Here is a 14465-nt window from a genome sequence, read left to right on the forward strand (position 1 = left end):
TATATATATATATAAAAAAAAAAAAAAAAAAAAAAAAAAAAAAAAAAAAAAAAAAAAAAAAAAAAAAGAAATTGATAGTAATATCAATGATGATACCACGTTCCTTTAGGTATGTTCAGTTACTCGATACGCTCGTGTTAATTACGTCGCTGGTTGAGTATCGATATCGTCCTTTGAGAAGAATCTTTTAACGACTGGTTTGTCTCGCTTTAATTCCCTCTGTGCGGGTTAAAAATAATAATTGTAATTTACGACCGCGCGAAGACGGCCATTTTACATGCAGAGGATGCGGACATTAATTATGTATCGTCAAGGACGTTGAATCATTATTTTTATTTGTTTATGTCATTGGCGTTGATCCTGGACACGGGCGATTTTCCACGCGATCCCACGACTGTCTGTACCCGTTTGCAATTGCCGGCAGTCAAAGTGACTTGGCCGATGGGACGACAAGAGAAAGGCGGGACCCGTTATCGTGCGATCTCTCAATGAAAATTAAAGTGGGTCACGCATGAATGAAATCGCGCGAGATCAAGAAAACCGGTCGGGAGGAACGAAAATCGTGGTGTATATATATATATATATATATATATATATATATATGTGTGTATATGGTGGGTACGGTGAAAAATGTAATCTCTGACTTGTACGGGAAAAGGCTGCGTTGTGAATCGGCATAATATGATCAAATCGTGTTACGCCGATCGTGGCGGCGTCGGGACGCGATAAATCCAATCGCCCCGACTGTCTTGCACCTTGGTCGCGATAAGGCGAAGCTACAATTTAATACCGCGCAACGCGCGCGCCCTCTCGCATTTCCAAACACTGCACTGCTGATAAGGCAACGTGCATGCAGCCATGGGACACGATTGGTGTATCGATGTTACTTGCTATTCAAGCAAATACAATGGTATCGTTACAATTAACACACGTTACAAGATGGGTGCGAGAATTTATAAAATTGATAAGAGACAAGATAAAGGAATATTTACGAATAATTGAAGAAAAAAAAAGTGCAAGCAAAATTGCATATTGCAAATTAAATCATTAAAATGGCACATCGATACATGGATTACGAAAAGTGATCTATATGGACTCGTATGGACCATATGAGATGATATCGGTTCCGTACGTAAAATTTTTACCCGGTGATGCACGCGAGATAAAAAGTGCATTCTGATCGCATGAAAAACAGTGAATGCACTCCGGGAGAGTCACTGGGTTCTTGTTTTTCCTTGGACCGGAGTGACCCGTTGATTTTCGCAGCATCCGTACCGAGACGCCCGACACCGCGTGTCAATTTGTTTTACGTACGCAACCCGGATAAATCGCGCTTGACTGGACGAGCCCAGTGCAACTGCAATCGCGGGAGATGCGATCGAGATGAACCGTTGGACCGTATGGGATGCAGATTTTCCTGAATAAAAAAATTTCGCCTAAAAAACAGCGAATGCACTCCGGGAGAGTCACTGGGTTCTTATTTTTCCATGGACCGGAGTGACCCGTTGATTTTCGCAGCATCCGTACCGAGACGCCCGACACCGCGTGTCAATTTGTTTTACGTACGCAACCCGGATAAATCGCGCTTGACTGGACGAGCCCAGTGCAACTGCAATCGCGGGAGATGCGATCGAGACGAACCGTGGGACCGTACGGGATGCGTCAAGTTTTCCCGACTGTCAAGTCTTCTCCAAGTGACGGATCCCACGGGTTTTGCAACTCTCGAGTTCCGTGGCTCCTATCGGGAGTCGGACGTTAATCAATCGTTAACCGCCATAGACTATGCAGTTTACGTAAGATCCTTAAGACACGCTGAAGAAAAAAAAAAAAGTGCACTGCTGGTTCTTACGTATATGGAAAGCATTGAGAGTCGCTTGGTATTTTATCGAGTATCCAAGGTGAAGTATCGTTTTCATCATTTTGCGAATGTAGGATGACCTGTGACCCCGGGCGAAATAGATATTTTTTCATAGATCTTTTAGACGTATATCATTACACGCTGGTAAATCTACGTCGTTGGTCAAGTGCATATGTGTATATTGTTTTTTTTTTTCAAATTACTTGTCGCCTGTCAATTCTCGGTCATAAGTGCGTTTGTACTTTTAGACTCGAAATAAAATGGTCATTTCGTTTCCGGAAGACACATAGCGTCATCCCATTAAAAAAAAAAATCAAAGTTCACCTTCGAATTATCTTATCGTCTGCACTCGGTCCACCCTTCGAAACCTTACAAGTTCTGTACGAAAATTTTTTTTTCATATCCCGCTTCGTTTCCGAAAAAATTTACCTGGTCACTATAATTGTCCCACCCTGTATACATGGCAATCGTAAACACTGAAGTTGACCCACATGTGTCGCGACGCCGATTCATCTTGCGATTACTTATGGTTTTCTCGAGTTAATACGGCCAGACTACGAACACGCGACGTTAATTGACCCTCGGAGTTAGCTGCTTTGAACTTTTGCGATTTTTCACGGAAAGAAAGTCGCTCGGTGGCGACTTGGCCTAATGACTCGTTACTGTTTCAAACGATTTAACCAAGCACAAATCGATTATGTCAGTCGACCTATTGATATTTCCATATCGATCATACTCGAATCCCACTTCCTGTTACCACGCGCTGCTCGTCCTGTGCCAGTAATTGAATCTCATTTATAAATAAAAAAAAAAAATAAAAAAAAAACCCAGCTGTAAGACCATCCATTACTACAAAATAATTAGACAGAAGAGACCAGAGTGCTTCAGACCACACTTAATCACAGCCATTTCCGGGAAACAATTAATCCCAACCAAGGTAACTAGATTCGATTAAAAATTTATGTAAAAGGGAAAAAAAAAAGGCTACCATTGGCCATTAGCACCTGCATTAATTACCGGAATGTAAATTCTCGTAAAATCGCGCCTGGGCCTGACGAAGAAGCAATATACGGGTGAAAAAAAATGAAAAAAAAAAAATGAAAAAAAAAATGAAAAAGAAAAAAATATATATCCGCGACCCAATGGATGTTCCAAAGTCTCGAGTAGCTTTTGATCGATCGCGCAATTAGCGGGAACGTTAATTGGCAACTATCGTAATCTATGAGGACGAAGTAGTTGCGCAACGGTGGCAAAGCGGTATCGCGAGGGGCATAAGGAATGCGAGAAAAAAAGTATATATACATATATATACATACACAGATAAAAAGTGAGACAGATAGCGAGAGAGAAAGAAAAGATAAGTAAGAAGAGAAAGAATGGACGATGAAAAAGCTCATCAAAGGAAAGCCGACCGAATGGTAAAGGCGGCCGTGCACGAGAGCGATAAGCTAGAACGTTACTAAGCGAAGTAAACAAGACTCGATTGAATAACATCGACGAATTCGCTGGCAGCGTGAAACGCAACAAAGTTCAGATAATTTCTTCGTCCCCGTGAACTCCCTGGGCTGAAGGCGCAACTAATAAGGCACACAAGTGCCGACGTGACCTACCACAATATACATGACCCGTTCTCGCTTGCACGTGAGTCCGAAGGAACAACCGAAAAAAGTTGGTACAAGCATTTATTTTTTATCGCGTGCAAGGGGCTTGAGAATATTTCGAAATATGGTCCACGGAGTCCTTGGGTCTCTCTGCAGCATCCTTGAACGATAGAAATAGCTCCTAGTCAACGTTCCGTGAAGTTGATCTACAGGGATGCTCGAGCATTACCGGGATGACGCCCGACTATACCTATATGTATGCATACACGTAAGAGCATTGTCTTGCCTTATGCTCCATCCATACGTTCAATCTGTCCTAGGGCAATTGACATGACCTCGATATGGTGCGTGCTTATCTCGCGTCCTATCTCAGGACAGAGTACCGATTCGAGAGCGAAGCAAAATAGAGGAAGGAAATATTAGTATACCTACGGGAACAGTTAGAAAAGCATAACGCCGTCCTTGCGAAGAGATTAGGTGGACTGGTCACCGATAATCCTGTGCAAGGTTATTTATAATGAAAAATACAGCTTATACGTATCAGAGCGTATATAGTGTACCGGTGTACAGGTGAAAATCTGTTTTTGCGAAAATATGAAAATTTCGATAAATTTTTCGAACGGTTCTCAGAGAGCAGGACTCTTGCTTCTGGCGAGTTTCCAAGTGGATAGCGTCTGATAGGACGGAATAATAATTAGACAGAGACGCGTGTACGGAGCATTGACGGGTGGTAATTAGGGCATAACGCGTAAATTATGCGTAACCCCATCGACGCTTGTTCGGATAGGGTACTGGTGCGGAGTGTAAAAGTTGCGTGCGCATGCGCGGTAATGCAGCGCAGCGCGATTCTCAGGTGCGCCGTCGTGTCGCTGAGAGTGAAAAAAAAGAACGTCGCGGCAGTTGGCCAAGGCTGACGCGTGGGTGGATCGTTAAGTCGGAAAAGTCAAAGGCGATCGTCGATGATCCATGATCGATGATCGTAGACAATATAAATGTTGGGTGCTCGGAGGAATTTTATTTTTATACCATTTTCTGTCTCTTCTTTTATTTCCTTCGTCCTGTTGCGTACCCGCCTATGGGTCTACGTAAACTCGCACAGGGACGCCTGACGGGTCTTATCCGGTAATCGTTGCTATCGGAGAACGTCGATAATTCATCTCCAATATTTGAGCAGAACGACGAGGCAAACATTTCTTAGAAGCGATCTGCCATTATCGGGCCGTTCGACAGGTTCGATCAGTAGATAAAGAAAATAAAAATTTTTAGCGTTGTCGGGATTGCATAATACAAGACGGATATGTACCTTGATAATAGAGCGAGGGAACCAGTTGGCAGGATTGAATTAGGAAATTTGGATCCTGTCTCGCTGATCTTGCAAGACGATCTGAAGGCGATTAAGAGATGCAGGCGTAAGAAAAAATGTCCGACTTCAGCTACGATTTCTTTCGTTTCTATAAAGCACGTATTCTATATTCAAATGGCTTAGGGTTACAAAGAGCATTTTCAAGATAGAATCCCGCTGGGAACACAAAGAACCTTCAAGAGACATCTTTGAATCGGATCGACCAGGTAGAAGTTCCTCGAGGTGAAAAGCAGTTCAGGATGAGTCTAAAAATATCTTGGGGGGGCTCAACGACCTCCGACAGTTCATACCTGATCAACTACCAAGAGCAATGACGAGGATGGCATATGGGATATCATTCGCATCACTGTAAGCAAGATATTGAAAATGATCACTGATAATTTCGATATAATGTCATTGGGTTCGTTGAAAGGAAAAAAAATTCTATTTATACTGAAAATTATATGCTCACCAGTTTATTCCTGTAATCAATGGTAGTCCCGACATGGGGCGCCGTGACGCTACGTCGAAACGGTTTGAATCCTTGTGGTGGAACCGTAGTACGCATTTTCGAAATTCTAATTACTGATCTTTCCTTCCGTTCAATTTCACTGTCACGGTGCGATGGTTCGTTTAATTTCACATAACACAGATCATAATGTTTATTGAGAAAAAGTATCTTTCACTTCGATTTGTCGAGGATCGAAAATTTCCTTCGTATCAGTTCATTATTTTCATCGATAAGGTATCGACTGTAGTCATTACGCGAAGGTGTAGCCAGTACCTTAGTATCCAATGCCGGAAAACAGCTGTTAGCAGAGTCAAGCTGTACGAAAGAGGAGCATCGAGGAGCGCGCGCACAGGCGTGACCTTGACGAACGACAGTCGTACAGCCAAGCCGAAAGTCAAACAAATCCAGGAATGGTAACTGTCAAAACTGCCGCTGGAAGCGTTGCCAGTGCCGTCACTTTGGCTCGTGAATCTTTACGAGAAATTTTTACATTGACAGATACGCCACGACACGTATCAGGGACACTCGAGTGACTTGACACATAATGATACATTAACTAACCGCACTGGACTCTTACTCTTGCGAATTACAGTGAATTATGCACGTAAGGTAGTCGAAACTTCGAGCAAGGAACGCACCGAGTGGAAAGCAAGCGCCCGAAGACAGGAATCCGGCATGGCGGCGCGCGCTGCACTAACCGTTGAGTCTGGTGTTACTTGAGTGGGGGAAAAACCGTAAGTCGTACTGGTAAACTCGGCAGGAAGGGGACAATGGTTAGAGATTAGAAACCTTAAAATTGGGGTTAGACTGTATTTTACATGGATGGTATAAAACGTCAACTGAGCAGTGTTGTGTCTGCTTCAAATTTCGCCGGTTTATTATGGCGATCGAGGCGCGCTCTGTCGTCGACGCGACGAACTAAGATAAAAGTAAAGAAATAATACAAGTCTTTAAACAGCTTTAATATAAACACAGAGAATTATTCTAAATCGCAATTGCGAGTCGCGAGAACGTAAATTTCGTGATGTTTTATTTTGTCAGTTACCTGGTAAGTCCGAAGAAGAATTACGTCTTATTAATTATTATACTTTCAACAACGCCAATTTCCATTGTCCTCCCTCGTACTTTCCAACCACCCGTCTCTCGCAGCGCGTTATGCGTTTTCAAGAAGAAACAGCCCAATTTCTCGCACACCCTCGACGCGTCCAGACCTGCGTCAGTCAGTAAGCAGCATGGCTCAGCCAAGTAATGGCGGACTCTCCGAACTCGATTTCATAACCCGTCGGTCCGGTAGCAAAATGTATTCCAGCCACGCGTCGTGTTATTGTGCTGCGCTACGGTATACACCCACTCGAGGCAGACAGAGAGTACATAGTACGGTCTCCGCGAATCGTGTACATACATTAGCATACGCCAAGGAGTGTACAGGAAATACCGGCATTCGAAGCGCGCGATACTTCTCGTGCGCTGTGCACTCTGGACAGAAATACATTGTCTCGTACTGGAATAACAGACCGATAAGACGCCGAGTGACAGAACTTTGTGGATTCGTTAAGACTCGCAGCTCCCTACCCAGCGACACGTGCTTCCCATCAAGAGGACGCGCTTTTGACTCCCGACTCAGACTCGGGTACACGGCAGTGAAAACCTTCAGCCTCCTCCAGTACATTAATCAAAACCCCAACCCTAACCAATGCTTAAATATATCCACACCTAATCCGTCACGTAGCCACGGATATTTTAAAACCCCTTTTTCAAGACTTTCCAAAACCAGACCTTCTCTTAACGTAAAATCTTATTAACACGAGGGTCGCCGCTACGGTTGAACCCAGTTAACTTTTCTTACCTGCACCCGACCCTTATTCGACAACCGATCTGATTTTATATTAATCAAATTTACCGCGGGTCTACGTTCGTTGTACTCTAATTCTAATGTACGTAATGTCAAAGTTTAACAACCTCTTTCACGAGGTCAGTGACCTCACTGTCAATTCCCATTATTTTACACGTTGCCAAAAATTCAGCTGACAGACAATTTAATTTTTTATTGCCGATTCTCATATCGCACGCAATTCTTTCGACACTACTGAAAATCCTACTGAATTTATCCTCCATAAATTTTGGCACTGTGTATACATATACGGTGAATAATTTTTTGCAATATGCCCGAAATCACGCACGACGTCACTGTGACAGCATCTATATCCGTGTCTGTCTAACGATACCATTAATGTCTGAAAAGCGACGACCACGTGTACCACACAGGTCCATCCAGCATCCGTACTAACGACCGAAGTATCTACACTGCCACGATCGCTCTCGGCAGAGAGAATTATAATCGCATTAGCAATTTTCAAAGCCGAAGCCACCGTCGTAGAAAATCTTGTGTGGTCCAGCGTGGGCGCTATCTCAGTTTTCTCATGGATCTCCGCGACGGCACCATTAACGTAACTTAAGGAGCCGAACCACCCTCCAATTTCTTCACGAACATTAAACAACGTCCCGTGCTCCATATCCGACCTGCATAGCTAAGAGAAGAAAGCAATACGTCAGCACGACGAGTCCCTTGCGTCACCTGAACGATGCATAAAGGTAAAAGACTTGGTTTTGCCGTCTCAGCAGCCATTAGTCATCTCCCGTATGTAAACTGGACTGTAACCGAATCTTGAAAATCTTTAAAAACATTCCTCTCTTTCCAGGAAGCAAGCTCAGCAACGATCCCCGCAGGTGTCACGGCATAACGTGTACGTCGCTTCTTATTGGACATATATAAACACGGCTGACTATGGGCCGGGTCCTTTCCATTCCGTCGGTGAGTTATCTATCCACTTATTCCATAACAAATTAGATCTCTCGGTTTGATTTGTTGCCGTGCACTTTCGATAACCGTTATTAATGTCCCACGGTTATCCTTGCGCCGAGGCAACAGAGTCGAGAGATGGTTTTTTTTTTTTTTTTTCCCATTAAATTAACATTCCACCATAAAGGTCAGCGCTAAGCGTGACTTCATACGTATTTTTGATAAATTGCTTTGTGTCCCGCCTAAAAATTTTTTTATTCAATTTTTCAAATATTTCATTAACAATCGCTCGCTTAATTGAAACGTATGCTGTGTGGTTTTTTTTTTCATCCTTGCAGATTATATCGAGATCAACCATTGGACGACATTCGCGTATCTCACGTGGTAGACCGTATCGTAAAACACTGCGCCGACATATATCAACGTACCCGCCGTGGCAGTGAAGTCAACTAGCGCTATCGCCTCTGTACTATCTGGATAAATAGATGTTAATTATGCGCGTACTGTACCAGGCTAGACAATGGAAACGACGTACCTTGACCCATAGGTAACGTTGGAGACCGATGCGATTGTACGGGACGATCTATGGCTGCTTTCAAAGATATTTATGGAAATCCTGACGAACGAGGGTATCGTTTATCGCAGAGGTGGGTCGTAATGAAATTTTTGCGATAATAAAACAACAATTTTTTTTTTATACGATACTCAAAATTCTCTTCTCATTTTTCAAACGTTAAATCCCGAACGTGTTTTTTAATTGGACGTTTTACGAGCGAGGTACGAGTGACTTCGTTGTTTTTCTTATCGACAAGAAGCCACTGTAAAAAGTTGTACCTGTTAATAACGCGGTTGCTAAGTTACCACAGTATATATATATATATACGAACATAATCGAGACAATATGCGTAAATGTTTAGTAATTAGCCGTCTTGTTCTCGATGACTCTATCGGACTACAGAAGCTTCAAAAAGTACGTATAAATTTCAAAAGGCAATTTAACGTATTTAAACCTTAAAATAAGAATGATAAATTTTTTTTTCATTAGGAATACAAAGAATATTTCGAATGACGTAACCACGCTGTCACGGGTATCCAAGTTACCGCGAGTATTGAAAGCTTGACAAATTTAAAGCTGAGAATCACTCGAGGCACGTAAGAAGGAAAGAAATGTCCGCTTGACGAATCATTGACCCAATGACACAATTACCATATCCGCGTACGATGCTGTTTACAAGCAAGAAAGCCCAACGGGGATTTCACAATGGCAAAGGGAAGCAAAGGGCCCGTGCGAGCGAGCAGGCATTTCGTAATGGACACCTACCGCGTCCCACCCACGCGTCCCACGAATCGGGTCTCATGAAGTTGCGCAATTCTGCTCTGCAATCAACAAACACATTTTCCCCGTAATTCATTTTTCGTTTTAACCAGTTTAAAATTCTACACCGATATACGTCACCGATCCGTTCGCCAGGAACGAACGACTTTCTTGCAAATAGTCTTGGGCCACGCATATATCCACCAATAGAAAATTGCACGCTACGTATGCACACGCGAGAGCCGATACAAGCTATTATAATATAAGCACACGTGGAAACACTATCCATCGCGATTACTAATGACTCCGGCATTAGTCGAGAATTATCCGTTAAACGTTTGGCGTAATGAGAAGTGTCGATCGTACCGATCGCCGACTGTTATTACTGTGCCTCTTACCAGTCCAGCCGAGCATTAGCGATTTCCACGGGAGCCATTACGTATACGTATTACATACACACGGTTCATACATATGCATGAAACCGCCAGTGCAATTTCATTATTTATACGAATGAAAAAAAAAAAAATTTTTTTTTTTTTATATATTAAAAATACCAGAATATCAAAGTCCTCTCGGTATTTACCGACACTGTAAATTCGCTGTTTCGTAGATTTTTGAAAATTCGTTATATTCACCAATAACGTCCTGGCGACTTTGACGGCCTTAGGGCGTCTAATGTTCTTACTACTAGGGTTGACCTTTGACCTAAGATTGTATTAAATACGTGCAATCGGATATGTCAAAATTTAAGGAGGACTCGCGTATCGACATTATTTTCATCGATCATCGCATGTCTCGTGGGATTAACATATTTCTCTATGGGTTCAACGATTGCGTCGTCCTGTCGGTAGCGCTTATCTATTCGAGGTCAAATATTTCGTTAATGCAAGAAAGGTCGACTTTCGTATACCCGATTTTAAATTAACGCTTGCTGGGTCGTGCCAGGCTTCTTTTGGGAATGCTTCATCGATGTACTGGAAGATCGAGTGTCTCGACGCGTGACGAGACACACGAGTCGCGCGATGTTAATTCATAATAATACGAGACACCAGGTGGCTTTGTAACGCATGCACGAGGATTATGCGAATAATAGGATTGACGCGCTTTGGTTATTCCGCCTCGAACTATGGCCTTGTCGAAACCCACAAAAAGCCCACCTGCCGTTACGGCCCTGACGACGCTAGACGTCCCGCCATTGTAGTAACGTCAGACGTATTCAAATCTCACATACATTAAACGTACGTAGGAAACTCGTCGATAGATTCGACACTTCTTGATTTGACTGTCATTCCAATACTGTTTTTCATGAATACTTAATGCGACCGTTGCGACAGTTGTCTGTATGCTTTAAAAAAAAATATATATATATATATATATATTATACTCGTCTTTCAATCCTGGGCCATTTTTTCCTGATTCTCAGTCTCGGCGGATGGAGGATTTCCAAAAGGTGCTGTAACTTCCACGTAGCAAGTGGGGAGAGGGCTGGAACTTTTTTGATCACGTTCTACGGACGATATAGATATGACGTATCTTTCGTTTTCTCTGCTAAACCATAAAGCGAAAAGAGACAAGCGAAGAGCATCGATAGGTTATCGTTGCAGGTGTAAAACTAATTGAACGCATATTGAAGCTCATCAGTAATCTTACCGGATACCATATAGAAGGATAGGTCATCCGGCAGATCCGATCACTTTGGAAAGTCCAGCCCTTGATTTTCGAGTCAGTGTCAATTTACGTGAGACACGTCAAAATGTCGAAATATTTGACAGCCCGACGATATCGCTGGATTTCGGCCGCGATAACGATGGGGAAACTCGTTTTCGTTCGCGGCAACTTCAGGTGTCCTGTTTGGGACGGGACCATAGAGTTAATACGGACAGAGCAGACAAGCCAGCTCTCGACGCGGCAGCGGCGAAGAGAGAGATAGATGCAAATCAGGGTGCAAAGACGGATAGCTAAAGGGGTTCAGCTATCTCTTTCTTTCTCATTATGAGCGAACGGACACTTCCACTTGCGGAGCAGCCTATGGCTTGTCTGCTCTATCCGTATTAGCTCTATGGACGGGACACCCCTATACTCCCAACGCGTTGACTGCATCCGACGTGCCTACACGGTACGTAAGACACTCGATGCACGTGGACGCTTCGTCTATCGAAGCCGTCGGTAGGATTCGGAGGTAGGAAAAGTCGAGAAACAAGATGAAATGAAAATTCAAGGATTTCGTGATGCAAAATAATAGGAAAAAAAAAGAGCAAACGGCATCGAAAAAAGGAAAACGAAAAAAATGCTCCGCTCCGGCTTTGACTGCGAGGACAGCATATTCAATGTGCCTTGGGTAAACAGTGCGAACGTAGGCACGAGAGCTACACAGTAAATTTTCACATTTTACAAGTCTCGTTAGTACCAGCATCGTCAGAGCCAATCGAGCTAACGATTTCGCCTTACCGTTTCTTGCTGTCGCCACCCACTCGTTACAGCCCCATTAAAATTACCTTCGTCTATTATTGTCTCGTCTTCGTATTGACATTTGCCATTAGTTCCGAACGAGGATCGTTGCGAGATACCCCGCGCACGGACCAACCCAATTGGGTACAAGGTGATTGTCCGGCCCATACGAATCATCACGGTCCATTGTTCTTTCGGGTCTGTCAAAATCACGTGGGCGTAAGTGGGCATCGATTTCGAGAGGGGCCCGTGAGATTTGTAGAAGAAAAAAAAAAAAAGAAAAATAAGATACTACCAACAAAAGAAAAATTCAAACTCAAAGGTTAATAGTCTCAACGGAGTACCTCGTGTGGCGTACGTTGCACGTGAACAAAACTTTACGTACCGTCGATCAAAAAATTATTCAACAGCCACGATTTGCCCGGGCGTTAAATATTCATGGGGCTAAGATGGCGCAAGTTATTTTCCACGGCTGATGGGAAATTGGGGGCGACGCAAGTAAATTTAATTTAATTATAAAACACATACCTACCGGCTCGTCATGGTGAATTGAGGTGAAAAGCGAAACGTCCAATTTTCAAGCCAAAAAGTTTCCGTTTTAAGCCACGTAAGGAGCCAGGTACAGTCGGTAAGGAAACTAGTGGACAAGAGAAAGGAAAAAAGGGATAAGACGTAATGAGAGCCACTGAGAAATAAGGAAGCATCGTGGGAAGTGATAAGGACTGTACTGTATATATATATATATATATATAGTAGTCACTTGAAAGTCTTCAGGACAACTAAGATCATCAATTTCTCTGTATAGGATATTACGATACACGAACTATACGTATTATACATTAACGGACCACAATTTTTATACGTGATAAACTAATAACCGTGTTTCATTGATATTTGCGAGAAAGAATGAAAAATAAAAAGGAAATGTTAATTCATGTAAAACGATCGCCATAAACCAGGAACAGACACGAGCCTTTTGTCTTTTGCCCGGATCGTTCGTTTAATATAATAGAATTAATAGTACCGATAGCCACGTTCGTTCGAATTATCGTAAGTAAGCAGTAAGCGACGCCCGAGGTACGTAAAGTCGAGACTGTGAATATTCATGACAGTTCAAAATTCATCATGGCGACATATATAATGGTCAGGGTGCTCGTAAAGCTTGCGATTACATTGGTACGTTGCTTAAAGGTAAGGAGTCTCGTTAGGATATTCCTGAAGGTAAAAAGAGTGCAGTGCAATATTTACGTGAGAGACGCCGCCGCGAGTCCTTTATGGAAAAATACTTAATTATCGTAAACAGTGTATACATTATCGGTCAGCAATCAGTTCTCATGAATAATAAATATCTAGAAGGAATATGTATATATATATATATCGCTTGAGAAAGTGAGCGAGTAGCTTTGGAAAAATTGGAAAAAAAAAAAAAAAACGAAGATATTTCTAACAAAAGTGCCGAACGTAATCTTCCTGTTCGTCGATAAGAGCCGGTGTTACTCTAGGAAAATAAATATGATTTATTGCCAAGCGACGTTATTCTCGGAGACGTCCAAGGACGCGTGCCCGTTGCGAGGCCTAATTGCAATTATTAAATGCTCGATATTTATCGGAAGGAGCATCTTTCTTTATAACAAAGAGCCTGATGGACGGGCTTTTCGCAAGAGTCAAGTATCGTCTCGGTTCGTTAGCGCAACTTAACGATTATTGCACATGCGATTGAGCACATCTGTTACGTCTGGTATGTGAGAATGTGATATGCTACTTTATATAATAACAATCGTATATCACGTCACGATTACTGGACGTGGTTTTAGAGTAAAATTTTGTTAAAATAAAACAGTCAAAATTGCATATGACTGTTTACGTGCTTACGACGACTTTGTGTATAAATTTTTTATTAGATTTGTTGGACGTTATGTAAAGAAATATTGTCAATTTTCGTTTTTATACGCAATCATAATTTTGGAGTATTAATATTAGAAATTGGCGAGTTTCTATGAAACTTTGTTCTTGCGCGTCCGAACCTGCATTGAGACGTATGACTGAACGCAGTGCTGCCATCTCTTGGATGTGAAACGAATTGGAATTATCGTGAGAGCTTAATACATTTTCTGTTGGCGCCGTAAGACCGTAACGCTGAGCGTGTAAGATACGAGGATTTGTTAAATGTTACAGGCAAGAGGAATTCAATTTTTTATTTATTATATGCAAATGGCCGACCGTACTTCAAGAATTACACGAAAGTAGCCGGTACGACTCAATCGGTCATTACAGTTTGGAACCTGTAGTATCGCGGTGGATATTTTAATTAGTCAAAAGTTTTCGTATCCAATGAATCAACGTATCGTGCAATTTATGACAATTGAAATTGTTATATTTTCAATAGAACTATTAAAAATCATCGAGCCATTAACTTGACCCTTCTTCATCAGAATTCGGGGTACTCCTAGATACTTCACGGAAGGATTCCGTTGTGTAAGCCAAGTCGCGGCAAACTCAAAGTCCTGCGAAATACACCAGGAAACAAAGAGAATTCCTCGGCTGACCTCCATTTCAGGTTTAGCCAGTCCCCCTTACTCCCCCCCCCCCC

The 14465-nt window shown here is 42.5% G+C and overlaps 1 long non-coding RNA gene across 1 annotated transcript; it reads left to right on the plus strand.

The window, feature by feature from the left end:
• Nucleotides 1–5629: 5629 nt before the first annotated feature.
• LOC112494766 lies at nt 5630–10654 on the plus strand. The gene is made up of 3 exons (XR_003060531.1): nt 5630–7904; nt 8012–8124; nt 8451–10654. It is a non-coding gene; the product is annotated as an uncharacterized LOC112494766 (long non-coding RNA).
• Nucleotides 10655–14465: the final 3811 nt, after the last annotated feature.

This window comes from Cephus cinctus, unplaced genomic scaffold, assembly GCF_000341935.2.
Source record: "Cephus cinctus unplaced genomic scaffold, Ccin1 Ccin1_scaffold0076, whole genome shotgun sequence".
NCBI classification, from domain to species: Eukaryota; Metazoa; Arthropoda; class Insecta; order Hymenoptera; family Cephidae; genus Cephus; species Cephus cinctus.